At 42.5% G+C, this 25367-nt stretch overlaps 1 protein-coding gene across 1 annotated transcript in view; it reads left to right on the top strand.

The window, feature by feature from the left end:
- Positions 1–25367, top strand: part of LOC137326682 (latent-transforming growth factor beta-binding protein 2-like) — a 607725-nt gene that overhangs the window by 20931 nt on the left and 561427 nt on the right. The window lies entirely within an intron of this gene.

Consider the following 25367-nt stretch of genomic DNA (forward strand, 5'->3'; position numbering starts at 1 on the left):
TTTGATCGGTATGTTTTCTACCTGTTCAGTTGTAATCTGTAGTTGTTTTATGAATATGAAATTTGAACCAATCAGATGTACGTGTGACATAGAAATTCATATATATACAGGCACAGCACATACATTATGACAGATAAAATGTGTGACAGATGCAAGACTTGTGTGTGTATATATATAAAAAATCAACATTATATTAACAGTCTTGCAAACAGTGCACACTTCTTCTAAGTGCCACACTTCTGGTAACACTTTCCACATCACATTTTTCCAATCACAATTGGCTCAGAGTAGAACAGCAGCAAATCAGAACTGAAGAGGCAGAGAACATAGGAATCAAAAGCAAGGAAAGCAGCTTGAAAATTGCCAATGAGAAATCACTAAAAACTTATGAAAGAACCAATCCTGAAAGATTCCCTGACGGGCCAATCAATAAGAAAAGAAACCAACTGAATCATTCAAAACATTTCTTTCTTAGTAACTGAAATTTTTAATGGCCAAAATATATCAACTTCATTTCAATTCTTTCCTATTTGCATCTTCCAAATAATTATAATTAATGTATTTTAAAAAAAGTAACAGTAACAGGAATTAATGTATTTAAAAAAAATTTTTAGTAAACTATGTTAAATTCAAGAATTTCATTCAGAACCTCCATCCAAACTTAATCATACAGTCCTTTTGGAAATTGCTACCTGTTTATATGAACAATTAGTTTTGAGTTAATAGTATAATAGAAGAAAAGTCTCCTCTTACTTCTCTACCTTACTAATTTGCTTTCCCTCCTTACTCCGCCCCTCCACTATCCCTCATCAACTCCTCACACTGCCCCATCCCTTGTGTCCCCCTCCATATCTCCTTTCCCCCATCTGCCTTCACCTTGCCCGGATCACCTTTATCTTTCTCTCCTCACCCTTCTTCCATCACCCCTCTCTCTCCTTCCATTCCGCTCACTTTTCCCTTATGGCCGTTCCCTTTGTCCCTAAATTCATGTCCTCCATGTGCCCTCCCACCCTTACCTCAACGTTTTTCCTAGCAGAACAATTGACATCTGCATCCTGATCTTCGGTAGGTATCCTGTTTAATGGCCCAGACTTGCCTATTCTTACTGCTGCAAGACTTTGACTTACCTGATAGAAATGTGTACTCCTGTACCTCGCAGAGACAGCTGGCAGAAACTAAATATTAACCGTGTGTACTGTAGTCAACGTAATGGCCCAGAATTTGCTGAACATGTAATGGCACATGAATGGCGCACACGCTTGTGGTGAGGAAGAAACACTCCATGAATTGTGAGTCGCCACAAGTAACTGGCCGATTTGCGCCACTCTGCTGTTAGCTTTGCGAAAATGTCATCTTGCCCTTATCCTCCCCGTGATTTTCATGAGGTTGTTGCATTTGCTTGTTAATTGTCCATTAAACATGCATCAGAAGGTTAATTCTCGTAAGTAACAGCGTACGAACTCTTTTAACAACGTGATAATTGTTAACAACTGCCAATTAACCTCTATTGCCCAGAAAGTGAATAATAAGTGTGGAGTCTCTTTCCTTCAGGTTGTGAATTGTTTTAGGAGACAAGAAATTTAATTTTTTTTTCCTACTTTTCCTTTTAGTCTCTTTTTTCTCTCTATCTTTTGACATTGAATTCATCCACGCTAATTGGCTCTCCTTCTCAGTCCTTCCTCTGTTTATTTCTCAATCCTTTAATCTCATTGGTAGAGGAGATACACTGTTTTATCCCATTGTTCACCATGATCCCAGGTGCCCTGTTGCCCTCGCTGCACCGTTATCAGCTCGCACTACCAGCAACTTTGTAGGCAAAAAATGTTAAAACCTAAATGTGCATGAACAAGTGTAACTAAGAGGGCATGCCACGCCAGCAAAATCTGGGCCAATGAAACAAATGATAAACTAACACAGACAAAAGTGTCTCATTTCTGTCCACAGACAGAATCAGACTCTATTTTCATGGCCCCCATGATAAAAGAATGTGATGCTACTCACTTCCCAGGCTTATGTATGAAAAATAGGTACTTGGGCAAGGTATTGGTCATGTAGGACTTTTGGTGCTTGTGCAGACATATTCTTAGAATGAATCATACTGTGGAGCTGAACTTGTGGTTAACCACATAGGGCCCAATTTTTTTAAAATTCATTCATGGGACGTGGGTGTCACTGTCAAGGCCAGCATTTATTGCCCATCCCTAATTGCCCTTGAGAAGGCGGTGGTGAGCCGCCTTCTTGAACCTCTGCAGTCCGTGTGGTGAAGGTTCTCCCACAGTGCTGTTAGGTAGGGAGTGCCAGGATTTTGACCCAGCGACGATGAAGGAACGGCGATATATTTCCAAGTCGGGATGGTGTGTGACTTGGAGAGGAACGTGCAGGTGGTGTTGTTCCCATGCGCCTGCTGCCCTTGTCCTTCAAGGTGGTAGAGGTCGTGGGTTTGGGAGGTGCTGTCGAAGAAGCCTTGGCGAGTTGCTACAGTGCATCTTTTAGATGGTACATACTGCAGCCACAGTGCACTGGTGGTGGAGAGTGTGAATGTTTAAGGTGGTGGATGGGATGCCAATCAAGTGAGCTGCTTTATCTGGATGCTGTTGAGCTTCTTGAGTGTTGTTGGAGCTGCACTCATCCAGGCAAGTGGAGAGTATTCCATCACACTCCTAACTTGTGCCTTGAAGGTGGTTGTAAAGGCTTTGGGGAGTCAGGAGGTGAGTCACTCGCTGCAGAATACCCAGCCTTTGACCTCCTCTTGTAGCCACTGTATTTATGTGGCTGGTCCAGTTAAGTCTCTGGTCAATGGTGATGGCGGGAGGCGGGGGGGGAAGGATTCGGCGATGGTAATGCAGTTGAGTGTCAAGGGGAGGTGGTTAGACTGTCTCTTATTGTAGTATTTAAATGCTTAGCTGAAGCATCTGATATACCTAAAATGCAAGCCAATTTATCCCAAATAGAGGCAAAAGCAAGGAAGTTATGCTAAACCTTTATAAATCACTGGTTAGGCCCCAGCTGGAGTATTGTGTCCAATTCTAGGCACCACACTTTAGGAAGGATGTCAAGGCCTTGGAGAGGGTGTAGATGAGATTTACCAGAATGGTTCCAGGGATGAGGGACTTCAGTTACGTGGATAGATTGGAGAAGCTGGGTTATGCTCCATAGAGCAGAGGTTAAGAGGAGATTTAATAGAGGTGTTCAAAATTATGAGGAGTTTTGATAGAGTAAATAAGGAAAAACTGTTTCCACTGTCAGGAGGGTCGGTAACTGGAGGACACAGATTTAAGATATTTGGCAAATAACCAGAAAAAAGATGAGATTTTTTTAACGCAGCGAGTTATTATGATCTGGAATGCACTGCCTGATAGGAAGCAGATTCAATAGCAACTTTCAAAAGGGAATTGAATATATACTTGAAGGGGAAAAAATTGAAGGGCTATGGAGAAAAAGCAGGGGAGTAGGACTAAATGGATAGCTCCTTCAAAGAGGCGGCAAAGGCTCGATGAACCAAATGGCCTCCATCTGTATGATTCAATGTATTACTATGCCTAATGACCTGGCTGAATTTTATAGATCAATGGTGTGTCTGACTTGGAATAAAAATTATCTAGCTGTTAAAAGGCAGTGTTAGTGATTAATTCAGAAAGCTATTAGATTCAATTTTAGGTTGTATAGGTTAATGATCTTAGGTAATATTCAATGGAGACTTTAAAACCCCTTCCCATAAAATTCAGTCCCAGTCAGTTTCTATGACACTGGCAAATAGCTATCCCTGTTCTGTAATGCAGCTAGGAGCTTATATACTACTGCAGGAAATCATAGAGGAGTGATCTGTAAATACAGTGATCTGTAGATTATTAAAAAAAAGTTAAACTTTACAAAATAATCAAGAAAGGGGATTTATTTTAACCCTACCCACAATACAGAAACTGGGCGTGTGGGCAATAAAAAATGAGAAGGTAACATACCCACAAAAACAGGCAGGAGCCTCATAAATTTATGCAAATTGGGGGTCCAATGATGTTAATAGGACCCTGATGCAATTTTAACAGGGGCCTGAGTGGGGTAAGCTCTGCGACATTCCTTCTGAGCAGAAGCAGGTCTGCAGCTCTTCTGAAGACAGAAGAGGCCGTCTGGTAAGTCTAAGTTTTTCCTTTGTGGGACCAGGAGCAGCAGGAGTGCTCCACGGAGCCCACTAGGAAAGTCGTGGCCTTCCCTACCCTGCATTCTCTTCCGCTTCCCTATTGCTAGACCCTCCTGAAACTCCCTCCCCGCCATTTACTTGGAAGCCGGCAGGCGGCCAAGGACCACCCGATTTTCACCTGCTATGCACCTTTTTTACGCCGTTCACCCTGGCGCCGCCCACCTGAAACCCACTTCGGGGTTAAATCAACCTCAGGAAATTTAAGTTACAGTACTTACCCATAAGTAATCTTTGCTGTTATTCTACTTTTAATACTGTGTTTACTTACCATGAAGAACATGGAAAATAAAGTATAATAAAAGACCCATAGAACACAACTTTAAATTCAAACATACATTCATGTCACAGCATTAGAAGATTAACTTTCGGGCACTGTGTGTTGTCTAGCTGACTGCTTGACAATCTTAATTATTTTTGTAGAAGACATTTGTTTTTAGCCAATATTTCTTGCAGGTTATCATCTGTCACACATCCTGCTCCTCCTTATCCATCTGGAAGGCTGCTGTATGTGTTTCATTAGTGCTTTAGACAGGAACTGATGGAATTTACCCAAGTGAGACAAACTAGTGCCAGTGAAAGGCTGTCTTGGGACTTGACCTTGCAACCTATTAAATGCGAGTCAAGAGCTCAGCTTCTTAAGCTGTCAAGCCCCTCCCTCTCGTCATAATATCAGTAACTTAAAAATCTTTTAATGGCTCTGTGCTAAAGTTTATTTTATTCCTTATACCACAAAGGTTGGATCTTAAATAAATTATCCTGCTTTCAACTGTTTGCATTTTACATTATAATTGGTAACTGCCACAACTGAAGGAAAGAAAAAGTTCAATTTGAATAACAACTTATAATGTCAGCAAAACATCTCAAGGTACATCATACAATGAATTGCTATTACTTTTGGTCTGCAGCGATGTTATTTAGGCAGTCATTCTGTGCCAGGAGCATCCCACAATTAGCAATGAGATGAATGATCAATGAATCTGGGTTTTTTATTGAGGATATTGATTGAGGGAGGAATGATTGGCCAGGACACTAGAAGAAGTTCCTGTTCTTCTTCAAATAGTGCCAGGAGACTTTTACTATCTCCTGAACAGGTGGGAAAGCAACTCCAACAATGCAGCAAAACCTCAGTGTCAGTATAAATTATACACTGAAATCCTGGTGTGGGACACAAACCCACAACCTTCTGATCTAGAGGCAAAAGTGCTACCAACTGAATCAAACTGGTACAATGTACTCCTCACTGACTGATAAGCTGGTACTGTACCAATTGTCAAACTAAAAGCTTTTGAATTAGATTTTGGTCAAAGTTAAATACATGTTGTAGTAGAAACAGAATATTTGGGAGGGGGGGGTGGAAATTCCTGACGGGAAACCTGGAAGTATGGGTTTCCCGGACGTCCTTATGATTTTGACATAAGGACGTCTTTTTTTTTCTGTAGGTTTCCCGCTCGACATGCCAGCCAGATTGACAGGCTGGCTGCCAGTCTGACGGGAGAGGAGCCAGGGAACAGAGGCCAGCAGGTAAGTCATAGATGGGGGGTGGGCGGGGGTGGTCAGGGGGAAGTCGGGGGTTATAGTGGGGTCAGTCATCGGGGGTCAGTCACAAGGGGGTCGGGGTCATCGGAGGGGGGTCGGTCACGGAGGGGTCGGTTATTGGGGGATTGGGGGGTCGGTCATCAGGGGGTCGGGGTCAGGGTCATCCGGGGGTTGGTCATCTGTTGCGGGGGGTCGGTCATGGGGGGGGGTGTGCAGTTATTAGGGGGGTCAGTCATCAGGGTCAGCGATCATTGGAGGGTCATCAAGGGCTCAGTTAAGGGGGGATCCAAGATTGTGAGGGGGGGGTTGGAGATCGTAGGAGGGGTTGGAGATCATAGCGGGGATTGGAGATCATGGGGTGTCGGGGATCGTGAGGGGGGTCAGAGATCGTGAGGGGGGATCGGACATGGGGGTGGAGGTCGGTCAATCGCGTGTGTGGGATCGTGGCAGGTAAGCTTGTTGGGCCTGGAAACACTCCTGCTCCTCCTGGTCCACAATCAGTGCAATAAAAGCACTTACCTGCTGAGCCGGGCCGTCTCGCCTCCTCTTACGTGGCGTGAAGCAGGAGGCCCAGGAGTCCTGGCTCCCAGGACTTAAAAGTAAAAAACATGTCAAAATAGAGGCCCACAGCCTCCTTAAAAGATTTTACTGACCGACCTGCCTCCGTTAAAGCCGGAAGTGGGCGAGTTGGAGGCGGGTTGGGATTAGGTTTTACTTTGTTACAATTTTTACCTTCCCACCCACCCTCAACCCACCCGTTCGTTGAGTTAAAATTTATCCTTTGAGTCTGACATGGTGGCAGAATGTGATCTAACATGGCACACCATAAATGAGTAAGATATAGCCTTATACCTGTGACTGTCAACATTGTGAATTCCCAATCTTTGCTTTACTATCAGATGAGCTTTCAGAGACTAGCTGGTGCTTTTTTCACTAAGCAGGAAAAAGCCAGTAGGTGTCTTGACTTCAGTCTACTTTCATGCATTCTCTGGTTTAGCAAGAGTGCAACTGGTAAAAAGACTTGAAAAACACTTGCATTTATATAATGCCTTACCATATCACTCAGGTACATCCCAAAGTGCTTCACATACAGTATGTATTGGTTGCTTTTATATAGGCGATGCAGCACCCATCTCATACATAAGGGGCTCGATTTTCGCAACCGCTCCAATCCGCCCACTTCCGGGTCCCCCAGTGATGCGCTGACATGCGCGCGCAGCCCCCGCACGTGGGACTCCCGCCGGCAATCAAAACCGGCGGGATGCCACTTAAAGTACTTAAACAGGTACTTCAGGTCGTTTACAGACCTGATTGACCTGATATTTTAGGAGGGCTGGGATTTTGAAATTAACTGGGACTGTTTCCCGTTCTGGGGGAAACACTCCCAGTTCAAATGGACGTATTGCAGCCATCAGCCTCTGGCAGCTGCAAAGGTCCATTTGACAGGTTGGGGGGAGACCCTCACTCATTGCAGGAGGCCACTCTGTCACTTTGGACAAAGTTTGGCCTCCACCACACTACCCCAATAACATGCACAAACTTGCACACTTACCCCGGTGTCCAGACACCTTGCGGACCCCCTCAAATGTACATCTTCTGAATGGGGGCCGCCGTAGCTGCAGTCATGATCTCCTCAGAGGATGAACAGCATCACCAGCCTCGCCGGCCACGGCATTCCACCTCTGACACGTGGAGCTCCACAACACAGTGCTGTGACACATCCACCTGCACAGCAGGAGGGAGGGCAATGGCAGAGAGAGATGCGTCGCAGAGGGCACTACCCTCGCCAGAGGGTCCACAGACCGAGGCTCAGCTTCCTGGACCTCTCTGAGCAGCAGTGCACACGGAGGCTCAGAGTCCCTCGACATGTAGTCGTGAACATCTGCAGCCTCCTTCATGCCAAGCTGCTCCCGGCTGGCCTGAGCACCATCTTCTTACCTGTCGCTGTCAAAGTCACCACTGCCCTCAACAACTTCTCCTCCGCATCCTTCCAGGGTGCCACCGGGGACATCGCTGCCGTCTCTCAGTCGTCTGCATAAAAGAGCCCTGCAAATACACCTACACCCACTCTGCAGTGGCACAATGGGTGGCATCAGTTGTGGGTCTTCATAGTGATCCTCAGGAAAGGGCATTATTGCACAAACCAGACAAGATTCGCAAAGACGTGGCAGTAGTGGTGACAATATAATGTTATGTGAGTTGATCAGAAATTAAATATAGGTAAACACCGTGACAAACCCTCAAACACCCTGGTGCATCCCCTTTATGCTCACGACACTTTTGCCTTACGCTGCCTACTGCACATATGTGATGCATGCCCTGTGGCTGCAGCACAGGTAGTGGTAGGTTGAGTGAGGCTGACCGTGAAAGAGATGCATGAGAGAGTGAGTATGAGATAGAGCCATGAGATTGTATGGGGATCGGGTTGAGTGGTAGTGGTGGGATGAGTACTGGCGAGGTGAGTAAGTGCAGGTAAGATGAGGATGAGCTTTGAGTGGGTGTGAGGGGTGATGTGACAGAGTAGTGTTGGCAGTGCAGAAGGCGATGTGGGGTGGGGGCGGTGATGTGGCAGATGGAGTGTAGGGGAATGAGTTAGTGTACTCACTTTGGCTGACCTACTGAGGTCATTGGAGCGCCTCCTGCATTGTATGCAGGTGGGCGATATGTTGGTGGTGCTGGTGACCTCCTCTGCCACCTCGAGCCAGGCCTTCTTGGTGGCAGAGGCAGGCCACTTCCGCCCGCCGGGGGGGGGGGGGAAGATCTCTGTCCTCCCCCTCCTCCTCACCCCATCCAATGATACCTGGAGTGAGGCATTATTAAACCTGGGAGCAGCCTTCCCCCTGGGCTGCTCCATGCTGTAATTTTTCCTATTTTCCGCAGCATCAGTCAGTGGAGGACTGCCCCTTTAAATAGGGCTCCTCCAGCTGACAGACCTTGCTGCGCATGTGCAGTCCGCTCGCCGCGCAGCTTACCAGCGGGGAACCCGGAAGCACAGGTAAGTGGCTCCAATTAGCCTGCGATTCCGTGCGGAGCACACTGATTTCACCGGGTGAGTTACCCACGCGCCCAGTCGACGTCCCGCTGAGAACCCGCCGCCCTGCTAATATCGAGTCCAAGATCCCACAAACAGTAATGAGATAAATGGCACGTTAATTTGTTTTTGCTAATGTTGGTTGAGGGGGAAATGTTGGTCAAAGCATCAACAGAGCTCCCTACTCTTCTTCAAATAGTGCCATGAGACCGTTAACATCCATCTAAACTGCTGAAAAAAGATAGGCTGAGCTTCATTTAACATCTAATCGAAGGGTATGGAACCTGTGACAATGTAGCACTCTCTTGTTACTGCACTACAGTGAAAAACTAGAATGGATAAATCTTTTGGCGGCTCATTGGCCAGAATTTTGAATCAGAGCCGGGAAGGAGGCGGGGGGGGGGGGTCGAATCGCAGACGGGAAACCCGGAAGTACGGGTTTCCCGGATGTCCTTATGATTTTGAGTTAAGGACGTCTTTTTTTTGTTGGTTTGTTGTCTGACAGGCCGGCCTGATTGACAGGCTGACCTTAGTCGGATGGGAGTCAGAGCAAGGAAGAGGACTTGAAAAGGTAAGTCTTCAGGTAAGTCTTAGATTGTATGGATGGGAGGGGCATGAGGAAGCACAGGGGGGGCAAAGGTGGGCAGGGGGGTGAGGTCAGTCATCGGAGGTCAGTCAGGGGGAGTGAGTCATCAGGGGGTCATGGGGGGGGGGGACGATTGGGTGTCAGTCACCGGGGGTGGGGGGGGGGGGGGTCAGCCACCGGCAAGGGGGGGGGGGGCGAGAGGGGTGTCAGGATCGGGTGTCATTGCAGTGGTCCACCATTATTGAGGGGGGGGTTCTACAATCATTGGGGGTTGTCGCTGCAGGTCGGCTTGTTGGGCCTGGGGGAAGAACTCCTGCTCCTATGGGCCCACAAGCTGTGCTATAAAAGCACTTACCTGCAGTTTTGAGTCTTCTCACCTCCTCTCACGTGGTGTGAAGGAGAAGGAAGGGAATCCCGATCCCTAGGGAGCGGGTTGGTTGCCTGCCCCTTGTCCCACCCTGGTGAAAACCAGAAATGGGTGGGTTGGAGGTGGGTTGGGGGCAGGTTGAGGGCGGGTCTGAAATTGTAGCAATTTTCAATGCCCCACCCCCGCCCCCAACCCACCCATTTTTCACAGTTAAAATTCTACCGATTGTCTTGGCATATAATGTGGTGAGGAAGAAGAATGTAAGGATGGAGGAACCATCTTTTAAGAAGGGCCAAAATGAAAAGAGAAATGGAAGCAGAATACTTTATATTTAGCTGATGAATGTAAAATCTAACTCACATTTAAAGAGGACTAATACAACTAAACTTGCAACTTTGCCACTAATTCATTATTTGAACCTCTCCCATCTGTGAGATAAATTCTGTATTTAATAGGCAACAACTGAATATCCTTTACTTTTCTGTTCTAACTAATTTGTAAGCAGGGTCTTTTTAAGGTTGAAGTGGTTCCAGAATGACACACCCGCCAATGGAAATTCAGAACCAAGTCAAACCTTTGGCAGACTTGGTAATATAATACATGGACCAAACAGGCCCATAGTACTCCAGGGCACTGTTAATGATTGACCAGTTAGCCTGGCTCATTAATGGAACCTGGAAGGGTAGACCTGTCACTTGGATTCTTCCCACTTGGCTCTAGATGATCCTGAAAACCAATACTCTAACGAGTAGATTGTCCTAGCTAGACAAGCATTCGGAGCCTCCTCCATGCACTTTACGGGTAAGCTGCGAAGGTTTTACCTGGTTAAAACTCCAGCAGCATCTCTGCGCACACTTGAGAATCCCTGAGCATCGGCTCTGCCAACCTGAGGCAAATTTCTCTGAACTTAGGAAATAGGTATGTGTCCCAATGGAGAGAGAATAAGAGACTACATCGGGCAAACAGAAATTATGCCAATATAGATTTCACAGTAACTTGGCTCAGACATTCTTAAATATGGTGATGGGTGTCTGACATATGTGGAAACCTAAGAAAAATATATTTGACTTAGCTTTCACCTCAAAACAACTTGAAAGCTATAAACCAGATGTGTTCCAAATTCAATACACAGATCTAAATTATTGCATGGATTTCATTCTAGAAATGATCCATTTATCAAAATTCAAAATTGCTGTGCAATGTAAGAGGGATGTCTCTGATCAGATGTGCTGCCTATCCTTTCACTCATAGATGGTATTTACAAGGGAAGGTGTAAAAGGGGAGAAAACTAGTACTTGTGTGCAATAAAAATGAAAGTTGCCGCCCAGTGTTAATAAAAGCACTATATACTTAACTTGTCACTACACTGGCTATTTTTGTGGTGGTTTTAAAAGCGAGCTCTGATGCTTATACCAAAGGTGACAGAACAACATACATGCACAGACTACAACTTATGCTACTTCCTGTACCACCACTCTTAATTTTCCACAGACTGGAAAGAGCTCATGAGAAAGCATAATGGGACAGACAACTATTTCCAATTATAAGGAAGTTGAATGGCGATAAAAGAGGCAGCAGAAATTTTAAAAAGACAAACACAAATAGATCGGCATTACATCAGCTCCGGTTACATATGGCCAGTGTAAAGAAAAAGACAATTACAAGACCAGTTCTTGGAAGGAGAGTTGAGGTTAGAATGGCACTATTATATTGTACTTTTGGGGCCAGCATGGAGAAAATCACAACTTGGTACCGCCTCCAAAAGTGCAGTATAATGAGGGTATAACTTCTAAATCAGCCAGTCAAATTGTATATAGATCTTGGTTGTATTACCTTTTATATACACGTGTTCTCCTGTAGCAAACCTTGCCTATGTTTGGGGGTGGGGGGGGGGGTGGAATCTGTAAGTAGTCCTGGAAGAGGGTCAGATTAGGGCCCTTTTGAGATGAAACACAGACTCTGAGACTGCCAACTGCCAAGATTATCTGACTTATAATTAAAATCACCACTGGTTTGCACAAATCTTGCATATTCAATGTCAGAGTACTGCAGGAGGCAGAACCCTCTTGAAAACATGTTTGTTTACTTGTTTTGTAGGATTCAGTAGGGTAGATCATTCTGGCACAGGGAATAAGAGAAACTCTCAAGTAATAGGGGAGGTTTATATTCAAGGTTATGAACCTTTGAATTATTATGATTTTAAAAAGAGACTCACTGTCTGCACCTCAAAAAATATATATTCTGATAATTACTTAGCTTGGGGGATTTGTTCCACAGGAGGCAAAATAAGCTAAAAGTATATTTATTTAATTTCAGGCATATAGCAGAGAGCAACAAATCAAAGAAACAAGCAAGTTTCTAAGAAGATGGCTCTGTGACAAAAAGGCAACATCTATCTTATGTGGGATATTTAACATGCGTGTGATGTCTTCAGTCTAATGCTGTCTTTCAGTAGGAGGTCAATTGGAAATCTGTGCCACAGATGTGCTTCACAGCTCAACCACTTGCACACTGTATGGAAATGCTTATTTTAAATTAATTTAGAACTTCGTCAGATACTGTTTCTGCAGTCATATTGCTTACTATGTTTTATAAAAAAATAATGCCTGAATGAATTTATTGCTATAACACTACATTGAGTGGATTTGGAACTGATATATATTATTTGAGCCCATGGTTTCATAGATTTTTTATAGTACAGGAAGCCACTCAGCCCATCATGCCTGTGCCAGCTCTCTGAAAAAGCTACGTGCCTAGGCCCATTTCCTGCTCTTTCATAGAATCATAGAATCATTACAGCACAGGTGGAGGCCCTTCAGCCCATCATGCCCGTGCCAGCTCTTTGAAAGAGCTATCCAATTAGTCAAATAGCCGTGCAAATTTTTCCTCTTCAAGCACACATAAATAACACAAGAAAAATCAGAATGGGGATAGGGCCACCAAGGGATGCACAAGATAAACTCACAGTTAATGACAGTGAAATGGCAGAAATATTGACAAGTTACTTTGCCGCCGTATTTATCAGGAAGAATAGCAAGGTGGGCAGGAGATTAGAAGAAGAGATTGAAAAAGATATTAAAACATTTAAGATAGAAAGGGGGGAGATAATTGATAAACTAATCAAACTTAGGGAGGATAAGACCCCGGTCTAGATGGATTGCATCCACGAATATTAAAAGAAGTTAGGGAAGAGATAGCAAAGGCACTATTACACATATATAAAAATTCATTAGAAAAGGGAATAGTGCCAGAGGACTGGTGGACAGCTAATGTTATTCCTATATTTAAAAAGTGAGATAGAACAAGTCCAGGGAACTATAGCTTGGTTAGCTTAACGTCAGTGGTAGGAAAGATAATGGAATCTTTACTCAAAGATGTAACATAAAGGCATCTAGAGAATTAAAATATAATAAAGAATAGTCAGCACAGATTTCAGAAGGGAAAATCATGCTTGACCAACCTTATTGAATTCTTTGAAGAAGTAACAGAAAGAGTAGACAAGGGTAACGTGCTAGATGTAATATGTTTGGATTTTCAAAAGGCCTTCAATAAGATACTGCATTGTAGATGCATGGCTAAGATCAGAGCATATGGAGTCAGTGGACAGGTAGCAGAATGGATAGGCTACAAAGCAGAAAACAGAGAGTAGGGGTTAAGGGTAGCTACTCAGACTGGCAAAAGGTGGGAAGTGGTGTACCACAGGGATCGGTGCTGGGACCATTGCTGTTCACAATTTACATTAACGATTTGGATTCAGGAATCGGAAGTACAATTTCAAAATTTGCAGATGACACCAAATTGGGGGGTGCAGTTAACACAAAGGAAGAATGTGTCAAAATGCAGGAGGACATTAATAAACTTGCAGAATGGACATGTAATTGGCAAATGAATTTCAATAAAGACAAGTGTGAGTTGGTGCATTTTGTTAGGAAGAATAACATAGAAACATAGAAAATAGGAGCAGGAGTAGGCCATTCGGCACTTCAATATGATCATGGCTGATCCTCCATCTCAATACCATATTTCTGCTCTCTCCCAATACCCCTTGATGCCTTTTGTGTCTAGAAATCTATCTAGCTCCTTCTTAAATATATTCAGTGACTTGGCCTCCACAGCCTTCTATGGTAGAGAATTCCATAGGTTCACCATCCTCTGAGTGAAAAAATTTCTCCTCATCACAGTCCTAAATGTCCTACCCCATATCCTGAGACTGTAATCCCTCGTTCTGGACCCCCCAGCCAGGGGAAACATCCTCCCTGCATCCAGTCTGTCGTGCCCTGTCAAAATTTTATACGTTACAATGAGATCCCCTCTCTTCTAAACTCGAGTGAATACAGGCTGAATCGACCCAATCTCTCCTCATACGACAGTCCTGCCATCCCAGGAATCAGTCTGGTGAACCTTCGCTGCACTCCCTCTATGGCAAGTATATCCTTTCTTAGGTAAGGAGACCAAAACTGCACACAATATTCCAGGTGTGGTCTCACCAAGGCCCTGTATAACTGCAGTAAGACATCCTTGCTCCTGTACTCAAATCCTCTGGCAATGAAGGCCAACATACCATTTGCCTTCCTAACTGCTTGCTGCACCTGCACATTTGCTTTCAGTGACTAGTGTACAAGGACACCCAGGTCCCTTTGTACATCAACATTCCCCAATCTATCACCATTTAAATAATACTCTGCCTTTCTGTTTTTCCTCCCGAAGTGGATAACTTCACATTTATCCACATTATACTGCATTTGCCATGTATTTGCCCACTCACTCAACTTGTCTAAATCGCCTTGAAGCCTCTTTGCATCCTCCTCACAACTCATGATCCCGTCTAGTTTTGTGTCATCAGCAAACTTGGAAATATTATATTTGGTTCCCTCATCCAAATCATTGATATATATTGTGAATAGCTGGGGCCCAAGCACTGATCCCTACTGTACCCCACTAGTCTCTGCCTGCCACCCCGAAAAAGACCCATTTATTCCTACTCTCTGTTAACCAATTTTCAATCCATGCCAGTATATTACCCCCAATCCCATGTGCTTTAATTTTACATACTAACCTCTTATGTGGGATTTTATCAAAGGCCTTCTGAAAATCTAAATAAACCACATCCGCTGGTTCTCCCTTATCTATTCTACCAGCTACATCCTCAAAAAACTCCAGTAGGTTTGTCAAACATGATTTCCCTTTCATAAATCCATGTTGACTTTGTCTAATCCCGTTGATATTTTCTAAGTGCCACATACTGCTTGGATAATAAGGGGGGTGATCTCATACCCCAAGAACGGGTGGGTGGGGCGGGTGGAAGTTGAAAATCGTTGTTTTTTTGGGTTGCAACCGCAAAATTTTCGGACTTTGCATTCCCAGTGGGAAGCCTGTACTTTTACCGCCCACGTTAAACCCGGAAATAATGCCGGGTTGCGGTCGCGACCCAAAAAAACAACTGTTTTCAACTCCCACCCGCCCCCAACTCACCCATTCTTGGGGTTTAAAATCACCCCCTAAGAGTCTAAATGGGATAGAGGAACAAAGGGATCGAGGGGTACAGATACACAAATCACTAAAAGTAGCAATGCTGGTTAATAAGGCCATAAAAAAGGCAAATCAAGCACTAGGGTACCTTTCTAGAGGGATAGAATTAAAAAGCAAAGCCGTTATGTTAAATTTGTATAGAACCTTGGTTGGACCACACTTGGAGTATTGTGCACAGTTCTGGTCTCCATATTACAGAAAGAATGTAGAGGCATTGGAGAAGGAACAAAAAAGATTCACAAGGATGATACCAGAACTGAGAGGATAATCTTATCAGGAAAGGCTGAACAGGCTGAGGCTCTTCTTTCTACAAAAGAAAAGGCTGAGGGGTGACCTGATGGAGGTCTTTAAGATAATGAAAGGATTTGATAGGGTAGACGAGAAAAAATGCTTCCACTTGTGGGGGAGTCCAACACTAGAGATCATAAATATAAAATAGTTGCTAATAAATCCAATAGGGAATTCAGGAAAAATTTCTTTACCCAAAGAGTGGCATGAATGTGGAGTGTGCTACCACCAAGAGTAGATGAGGCAAATAGCATAGATGCATTTAAGAGGAAGCTAGATAAGCACATGAGGGAGAAATGAATAGAAGGGTATCCTGATAAGGTTAGATGAAGTAGGGAGGGAGGAGGCTTGTGTGGAGCATAAACGCCAGCATAGACCAGTTGGGCCAAATGGCCTGTTTCTGTGCTGTAGTTTTGATGTAACTCTATGTAAGTATTTATCCAGTTCCCTTTTGAAACTTATTATTGAATCTGCTTCAGATCAGAACAATTCACTGCACTCATTTTTTCCCCCTCTTGTCACCTCTGGTTCTTTTACCAATTACCTTAAATCTGTGTCCTGTGGCTACCGACCCTCTGCCACTGGAAACAGTTTTTCCTTATTTACTCCATCAAAACCCTTCATGATTTTGAATATCTCTATCAAATCTCCTCTTACCTTCTCTGCTCTAAGGAGAACAACCCCAGTTTCTCCAGTCTCTCCACGTAACTGAAATTTTCATCCCTGGTACCATTCTAGTAAATCTCCTCTGCACCCTCTCAAAGGCCTTGACATCCTTCCTAAAGTGTGGTGAAGAGAATTGACCAGAACACTCCAGCTGGGGCCTAACCAGTGTTTTATAAAGGTTTAGCATAACTTCCTTGCTTTTGTACTCTATGCCTCTATTTATAAATTGTAAACAATTTTACAACACCAAGTTATAGTCCAACAATTTTATTTTTAATCCCACAAGCTTTCGGGGGCTTTCTGAAAAACGTCTAATGACTCAAAAAGGATTCAGCACAAATAAGTCGGAAGCATATAACTCATTTCCCAGTATTCATTCTTCACTATTCATTGTTAAATAAGTACATTAATTAAATTTGTTGATGATAGAATTGTTAATATTGTGATTCTGCTACAAACAATCTGACAAATAAAAACACATAAAATTCCAAGTGTAGCAGTAGTTCTGCCAGTCCTTCAGGTGGGCAAACTACACAAACTGCAGTTGTACATTTTTCACAACCTGCAGCCCGATCAGCCAACACAGTATAAAAGAAATGAAGTCCTTGCCTTTATATGGTGCCTTTCAATACCTCAAGATGTCCATCCAGAGCACTTCTCAGCTAATGAAGTACTTTTGAAGTGTAGTCACTATTGTAATCAGAGAAATTGTGTAGAATAGTGATAATAGTGTTAAATGATGTAGGGTTCTCTGTTGTGACTATCACTGCAGTTGACTAAGTGAAAGAAATTAATTGATTCCCTAATTATTTGGTGATAGAATAATTTGGTTGAAAATGCATTCTCTCGAGCAACCATAGAATCATAGAAAATTTACGGCATAGAAGGCGGCCAATCGGCCCATTGTGTCTGCGCCGGATGAAAATGAGCCACCCAGCCTAAACACACTTTCCAGCATGGTCCGTAACCTTATAGGTTATGGCACTTCAAGTGCATATCCAAATACTTTTTAAATGTGATGAGGGTTTCTGCCTCTATCGCCTTTCCAGGTGGTGAGTTCCAGACCCCCACCACCCTCTGGGTGAAAACATTTTTTCCTCAGCTCCCCTCTAATCCTTCTACCAATCACTTTAAATCAATGCCCCCTGGTTATTGACCTCTCTGCTAAGGGATTTTATTAATCATTAAGACAATAGAAAAAATGCAAAGCAAATAAAGCATATAGCTACCTTAAAATACATAATCATTGAAGCATGCTTGGTCCAAAATTCTTGTCTTAGCTAATTTTAGTGAAAATCTGTGTAAAAAGTGATGGAATTTATGTAGAAATTGCAGGTTCACTAAGAAGATATTGGGGTGTAAAGAGGACACAAAGCTAAACATAGAAAAGGATGTTAAATATAATGAAGCAATTTTTCATTGTCATCACAGTAAAATAGTGGTTAGAGAAGAAGTTGGAACTCAAAGATAAAAGTAATGAAGTAATTGAAAATGAAAGGAAAATAGTAGAATTATTTGATTATTTACTATAACTATCCACTAGGAAGGAAAATACTGATTGCTATACAACTATTATATTAACAAAATTTCAGAGGATTACTGAAATCATTGTGGAGGAGATACTTTACAGGTTAAGGGGACAGAAGTCTGATAAATTCTTTGGGCCAGATCTTATATATCTTTGCAAGCTGAAGAAGACGAGGAAGGGAATTTGCAGGGCACTGGCAACAGTCATGAAAGAATTATTAGATACTAGAGAGGTTCTGCAGGACTGAAAATTAGTAAATGTAGTATGTATATTTGAAAAAGGAGGCCAATCTGATCCACACCCATTAGCTTGAGATTAGTAGCGGGTAAAATAATGAAAGCCATTCTAAGGAGCAGACTGGAAGAATAACTATATAGCAATCGCTGAATAAGAAGGGGAAAGTCCTGTTTGAAAAATATCAATAGCTTCTTTGAGGATGTTGCACATTTAATAAATAATGGACCTCCCTACAATATAGGTATGAAATTTCCTTACCTTTGCTCTCAGAGAATGCCAATTTCCTGGTACAACGGTCAGGGAAAAAAGGCATAGACAGGACAAATTGGGTCTGCGCCACTTTGTCTTGCCTTGGGGGTGTGGAGGTGGGCCTGCATTTGCCGGATGCTGAGACCAATCATGTCCTGCAGCCTCACTTTTCTGTATGTCAGCCCATTGGGCACGCAATCGGAGGGCCATCTAAAGAAACCAAATGTTGAGGCTTGTGCCAGGTCTCGCATAGACTAGAGTCTGCGGTGATCCTGGGGGCAGCCTGAAGATAAAGCAGACAAGGTAGACTGTCTTAGTTTAAATCATCCTCAGTGTGATCCTCGGGCCTCATAATCTTCCAGCTGCTGTGGTCCATCAACAAGTCTTCTATATGACACCTTATCAAACACCTTTTGAAAATCCATCCAATGTATTTCCTTTATAATACAATACATTATTTCCTCAAAGTACTTCATTACATTTGTCAGAAACAACTTGCCTTTTATAGATCTGTGCTGGCTTTCCTGAATTAACCCATGTTGCTGTAAGTGAATATTATCCCATATTATGACTAGGATGTAATCAAAGTTTTACTATAGAATTTAGATCAGTTATATGATTGGAAAGACAAATGCCAAATGAAATTTAATACTGACGAATGAAAATCAATAGGGATGGAGAATATGTTTAAAGCTTTACTAAAGAATTTGGATAAGTTATGCAGTTCGGGCAGAGAAATGGTAAGTTAAACTTAACATTGACAAACAGAGCATAGCATATCGGGTAAAAATGAGCAACATGGATATATAATGAAGAGTATAGAATAAACAGGTGCAGATTCAGAAAGTAACCTAAGATTAACAGTAGACTTTTCACTTTCAATGTCGACACAATGTAGAAAAGCAATTAAGAAACAAATACATTTTTGGGATAGATAACCAGAATAGTGGAGCGTAAGTCTATAGAGGTTCTGCTGAGGCTTTTTATTGGAATCATAGAAAGGTTTCAGCACGGAAGTAGGTCATTCAGCCCATCAAGTCCGTGCCGGCTCTATGCAAGAGCAACCCAGCTAGTCCCATTCCCCCACCCTATCCCTGTAGCCCTGCAAAATTTTTCCTTTCAAGTACTTATCCAGTTCCCTTTTGAAGGCCATGATTGAATCTGCCTCCACCACCCCCTCAAGCAATGCATTCCAGATCCTAACAACTCGCTGTGTAAAAAAGTTTTTCCTCATGTCACCTTTGATTCTTTTGCCAATCACCTTAAATCTATGTCCTCTGGTTCTTGACCCTTCTGCCAATGGGAACAGTTTCTCTCTATCTACTCTGTATAGACCCTTCGTGATTTTGAATACCTCCATCAAATCTTCTCTGTTCCAAGGAGAGCAACCCCAGCTTCTCCAGTCTATCCATGTAACTAAAGTCCTTCATCCCTGGAATCATTCTAGTAAATCTCTTCTGCACCCTCTCTAAAGCTTTCACATCTTTCCTAAAGTGCGGTGCCCAGAACTGGACACAATACGCCAGCTGTGGCCAAACCAGTGTTTTATAAAGGTTCATCATGACTTCCTTGCCTTTGTACTCTATGCCTCTATTCATAAAGCCTAGGATCCCGTGTGCTTTTTTAACCACTTTCTCAACCTGCCCTGCCACCTTCAACGATTTGTGTACATATACCCCCAGATTTTTCTGTTCCTGTATCCCTTTTAGAATTGTGCCCTTTAGTTTATATTGCCTCTCCTCATTCTTCCTACCGAAATGTATCACCTTGCCTTTTTCTGCGTTAAATTTCATCTGCCACCTGCCCATGCCACCAGCCTGTCTATGTCCTCTTGAAGTCTATCACTATCCTCTTCACTGTTCATTACACTTCCGAGTTTTGTGTCATCTGCAAATTTGGAAATTGTGCCCTGTACACCCAAGTCCAAGTCATTAATATATATCAAGAAAAGCAATGGTCCTAATACCGACCCCTGGGGAACACCACTGTACAGCTCCCTCCAGTCCGAAAAACAACCGTTCACCACTACTCTCCATTTCCTGTTACTTAGCCAATTCTGTATCCATGCTGCTACTGCCCCTTTTATTCCATGGGCTTCAATTTTGATGACAAGCCTATTATGCAGCACTTTATCAAATGCCTTTTGAAAGTCCATATACACCACATCAACTGCCTTGCCCTCATCTGCCCTCATCAAAAAACTCAATCAAGTTAGTTAAACACGATTTGCCTTTAACAAATCCGTGCTGGCTTTCTCGAATCAATCCACACTTGCCCAAGTGACTGCTAATTCTGCCCCGGATTATCGTTTCTAAAAGTTTCCCCACCACTGAAGTTAAACTGACTGGCCTGTAGTTGCTGGGTTTATCCTTACACCCTTTTTTGAACAAGGTTGTAACATTTGCAATTCTCCAGTCCTCTGACACTAACCCCGTATCTAAGGATGTTTGGAAGATTATGGCCAGTAGCTCCACAATTTCTACCCTTACTTCCCTCAGCAACCTAGGGTGCATCCCATCTGGACCAGGTGATTTATCTACTTCAAAGACAGCTTGCCTTTCTAGAACCTCCTCTTTATCAATTTTTAGCCCATCCAGTATCTCAACCACATCTTCCTTTACTGAGACTCTGGCAGCATTTCTTCCTTGGTAAAGACAGATACAAAGTACTCATTTAGTACCTCGGCTATACCCTCTACCTCTATGAGTAGATCTCCTTTTTGGTCCCTAATCGGCCCCACCCCTTCTCTTATTACCCATTTACTGTTTACATGCCTATGGAAGACTTTTAGATTCCCATTTATGTTGGCCGCCAGACTAGACTCATACTCTCTCTTTACCCCTCTTATTTCCTTTTTCACTCCCCCTCTGAACTTTCTATATTCAGCCTGGTTCTCACTTGTGTTATCAACCTGACATCTGTCATATGCCCCTTATATTGCAGAGGTCAGACCATACATGGGAATACCGGTTAAATTCTGGTTACGGTAGTTCAAAAAGGACATATATCCATTGGGGAAGGTGCAGGGAAGAATAACAATAATGATTCAAAATGTACAGAGGATGAGCTATGAATAAGTGTAATAAATGGTATAATTTACTAGGTTAGATAGCAGACTCAAAGGTATTCAAAATGCAGTTGCCTACTGAGCTAGGTGAGTTGGCGATCCACAGGTTTCGATGGGTAAAATGATCTCTTAATCATTTTTAACTTTTCCTTATATTCTTAATTGGGTACATCATTGTTAGATCAAGGAACTTTGGGATATTTATAACCAGTAAGTAGCTTGTTGGCTGCTTGATGATGAAGGATGGGTATTGTAGGTGCATCATGATTGTTTTTTTTCATTACCTCTAACAAAATTGCATTCGAAGGAACTGCATATTTCAAAAACATGGATCCCTGCAATTTTGTTAAGTTCCTCTCCACAAAACGTAGCATCTTGCCCATTTTTGAAAAAGAGATATAAGTTTCCCTCCTTCAAAATACAAATGGGAAACTCCCAACATTGTATCTCTTGATAATAATGTGTCGGGAAAGGAAAGGGGAATGACTGAATCATAAGTTTCGTTGCATTTCCACTGGGTTTCCTATAGTTCCAACATCTAATATGTGATTCTATATTACTTGCGCGAGAAACATGCAGTAAGCGTCACGTGGAACCTGTTCTTCCCAGTATAACGTCGGCAGACGTTACTGGTAATTATTGCATTACCGATAAATAAAGCATAAGAAATGTTACTAGAGTTGCATCGATGTATATTGGGTGGAGTGAATTTGGGATTGTCAATGAGTGTTGAGGTACAGAGGCGTGCGTTTCCAAGAGCTGCACTGGGGCGCGTGCTTCCCGGATTTTCCTTTTCCTCCTGGCTCGCGCTTGGCTGCAAACTTGTCTCGCACCGACCGGTAAACGCGCCATTTTAAATTCTACTTCAAAGAAGAGGAAACGTCCTAAACTCCTGAGGTAAATGAGACATTTAAATCTGGTACTCTTCTCGTTCTCAATGGGGGAAATGGTGGAGCGGCGTGAATAACAACAGTTCGTTTTTTAAAAAAAATGATATTTCTGAAACCCAGTGTCACGAGGATGTTATGGAATAATGCAAAAGAAAGGTAGTTGGATCAATTTTTGAATGGGGTTTTAAGAAAATACTGTTCATGGAATTTATAATCCATATTTCAATTAAATTAATCATTTAATACTGTATAGCAAGCTGTGTTAAAAGCGGAGGCTGATCTATAATGAATTTTGAATGTCCAGCCTGAGCCAGCCTCCTATCCTTCACCCACCATAAATTTTAGCTCCTCGAAAACTCAGCTGCTTATAACCTATTCCACACCAAGACCCGCTCTTCATTATCGGTGTCCTCGCTGACTTACTTGACCTGGAGCTAAGCTTCCAACTCCATATCTTTTCCTTCACGAAGTTCATCCAGTACCAGTATGGTAACACTCCCTGCCCCTACCTCAGCCCATCTGCCTTTGTCACCTCTAACTCGACTTTTTAAATGCTCTCCTGGCTGGCCTCCTAGACTAACTGCTATAAACTTCAGCTCGTAAAATTCTGCTGTCCATATCCTATCCTGCTCCAAGTCTTGCTCACCCAAAGTTCCTGTCCTCTCGGACCTACATTTGTACCAGGTCTCCCAACGCATTAAATTTAAAATTCTTATCCATGTCTTTAAATTCCTTCACGGCCTCGCCTTTCCCTATTTTTGTGACCCCGCCCCTTCTGAACTCCATGGCTTCGACTTCATTTTTTGTGCATCCTCCCCTCCCTTTGCCCATCTATCTATGACTGTACCTTCAGCCACCTACATTCTACACTGGAATTCCCAACCTATATCTCTCCATCTCCTTATGCCTACCTAACTCTTTGATTAAGCTTCAAGCCACCTCTTCTTTGGCAAGGTGTCCATTTCCCTCATGTAAAGTGACTTTGGACATTTTCTATGATAAAGGTGCTATATAAATGCACACTGTTGACTGTCCAACTCATTAAAAATAAATGTTTTTTTGAATATGTGGTAGTTACAGAACATTGTTATAAGAACACTTTGTCACTGAATGTAAATGCATATTCATATCCATGACTTCTCACATGGGGAGTTCTCTACATCAGCTGTGCATAGAGCAGAGGAAAAGTTCTTCTCCCATTGAGAAAAAGGGTAAATTTGTGGGTAAATCTCACTGCACCTCTGTCACACAACATCTACAGTGCAGTAACACAGATGTTTGAAGGAAGACTAGTTGGCCTCTTAGACTTGGAAATGATATGTGGCATGGAGGAAGAGAAGCAAAATAAGTTTGCTCACCCCATTTTGGGATTGTCAGATCTTCCAACCATTTTGTCTCCAAATGGGTTGAAGGTGTTCGATATGAGTATAAGGCATCAAAATGAGGCTAATGAGCCACATTCATGGCATCTGCACTCATGTACTGTGTTTTCCATCAGTACTCTTTCTTTGTCAAAGATTGCCTGTTATTAGACAATCACTGGTCCTATTCAGATGCATCACTTGTTCTAGAGTCTGGTTCATTAGTTACCTGTTTAACTTTGAAAAAAGATAGCTACAAGTATTTTCTGTACAGATGATCAAAAGTGGTGTTGGATGAACAAGGGAATAATCTTAAAATGCACTGCCCACCACGGATTGTAGGAGAATTAGAAAGTATGCACTATGGGAAAAATTAAAGCACATTCTTACACAAAAAAGAACAAACTCAAGCATTTTGAAAACAGTTTAGGTAATTATTTTATTGAATAATAATTTTAAATACATAGCATGCTGGGATGAGTGGGGGTCATTGAATACAAAAGTACTAATGGCATTTTCATATTTAAGCTTGATTTAGATCATATTCTTCAGGAGGTAATTCTGAGCTCCAAAGATCTAAAAGATGGTACCAGCGTAGGTTGAGGGCTGAAAGATCCAGAGGGAAACACCATGAAAGGATCGATGGAAGGGCCAAATAGGAATAGGTGCCTGGGTAGATAAAAGACTGAGAGGAAAGACAAAGTTGCTAGGAAAGGACTGACAAAAACTGAAGGAAAAGAGACCTAAAGCATTTGTATCCTCTTTATTATCTAACATTTCTTCTTTCTCAACTACTTTTTTTTTATTGGCCTCATACTGCCGGTTTCTCCCATCCTCTCTCAATTCTTTCTCGTAGCGTGTGAAAGCATAGTGCAAATCCTGTTGTTTAGAGATGCATTTTTAATTGCCCCTTTTAATTATTTAATTGTTATTTCTCTTTTTTTTTTCTTTTGTATCCCCTGGTTCACACAGGTGTATGAGTGTGGACTGGGATATAGTGTTTTATTTTGGCAAGTGAAAAATGCACTTTTCATGACTTGGAAATAAGTAATTAAACTAAAAAAAACTGAATAAAGAAACCTGTTGTCAAAAGCTTGTAAACAAGTACTGAAGTACCCATCTGCTCTTGATTTTTAAAAATTAAGGTGTGGATAACTGACAGATTTTATGAATTTCTGGATCTGTCATGCTGTATTTGAATTTTTTGCTTGTAATCTCAGTTTTGCAACAATCCTAAGAAAGCCTACTTGGAATAGTTGTGACTGAATTCAGACAGGGAAAGCCTAAGGGGTATCAAGTACTCAGCAGCACAGAAGAAAATAACTTGTTGGTTGTTACAAAATTCAGTGGAACAACACAATTATGTTCATGTATGTGACTCACAACTCTGAATTGAATTTCCCCTAGTGACCTATTATCAGAAGGAGGAATACTGGCAAAAGAAGAGGCAGGTATTTGTTCACTAGCCTGAATAAATTAGCATTTTGAACACTGGAAAGCTGGGGTCAGAGCAGTCCCAGAGCACAATCAAACTGCTTGCAGGATTATACAATTAGCATTTTTCTGAGGAATTTTTTCCTATAATTTTCAGTCACCCTATGTGCCCTAGCAGCCATTATTCATGTGTAGATATTGACTGAGTATCAGCACCTCTTTGATCTTTGGGGGTATCACAGCAGAACCCCAATCCTGTTATCGCTTTCTAGAGGGAATAGCTGGATAGCAATTAGGAATGGTAACCTGGCTGATATTCTTCTCCTTTTCTCAGGGCTTTGAGTTCAATTGTTTTTCCCTTACTACCACCCCAACCGAGATCAGCACACAGCGCAGAAATTTC

Source organism: Heptranchias perlo, chromosome 10 (genome assembly GCF_035084215.1).
Source record: "Heptranchias perlo isolate sHepPer1 chromosome 10, sHepPer1.hap1, whole genome shotgun sequence".
Taxonomy (NCBI): domain Eukaryota; kingdom Metazoa; phylum Chordata; class Chondrichthyes; order Hexanchiformes; family Hexanchidae; genus Heptranchias; species Heptranchias perlo.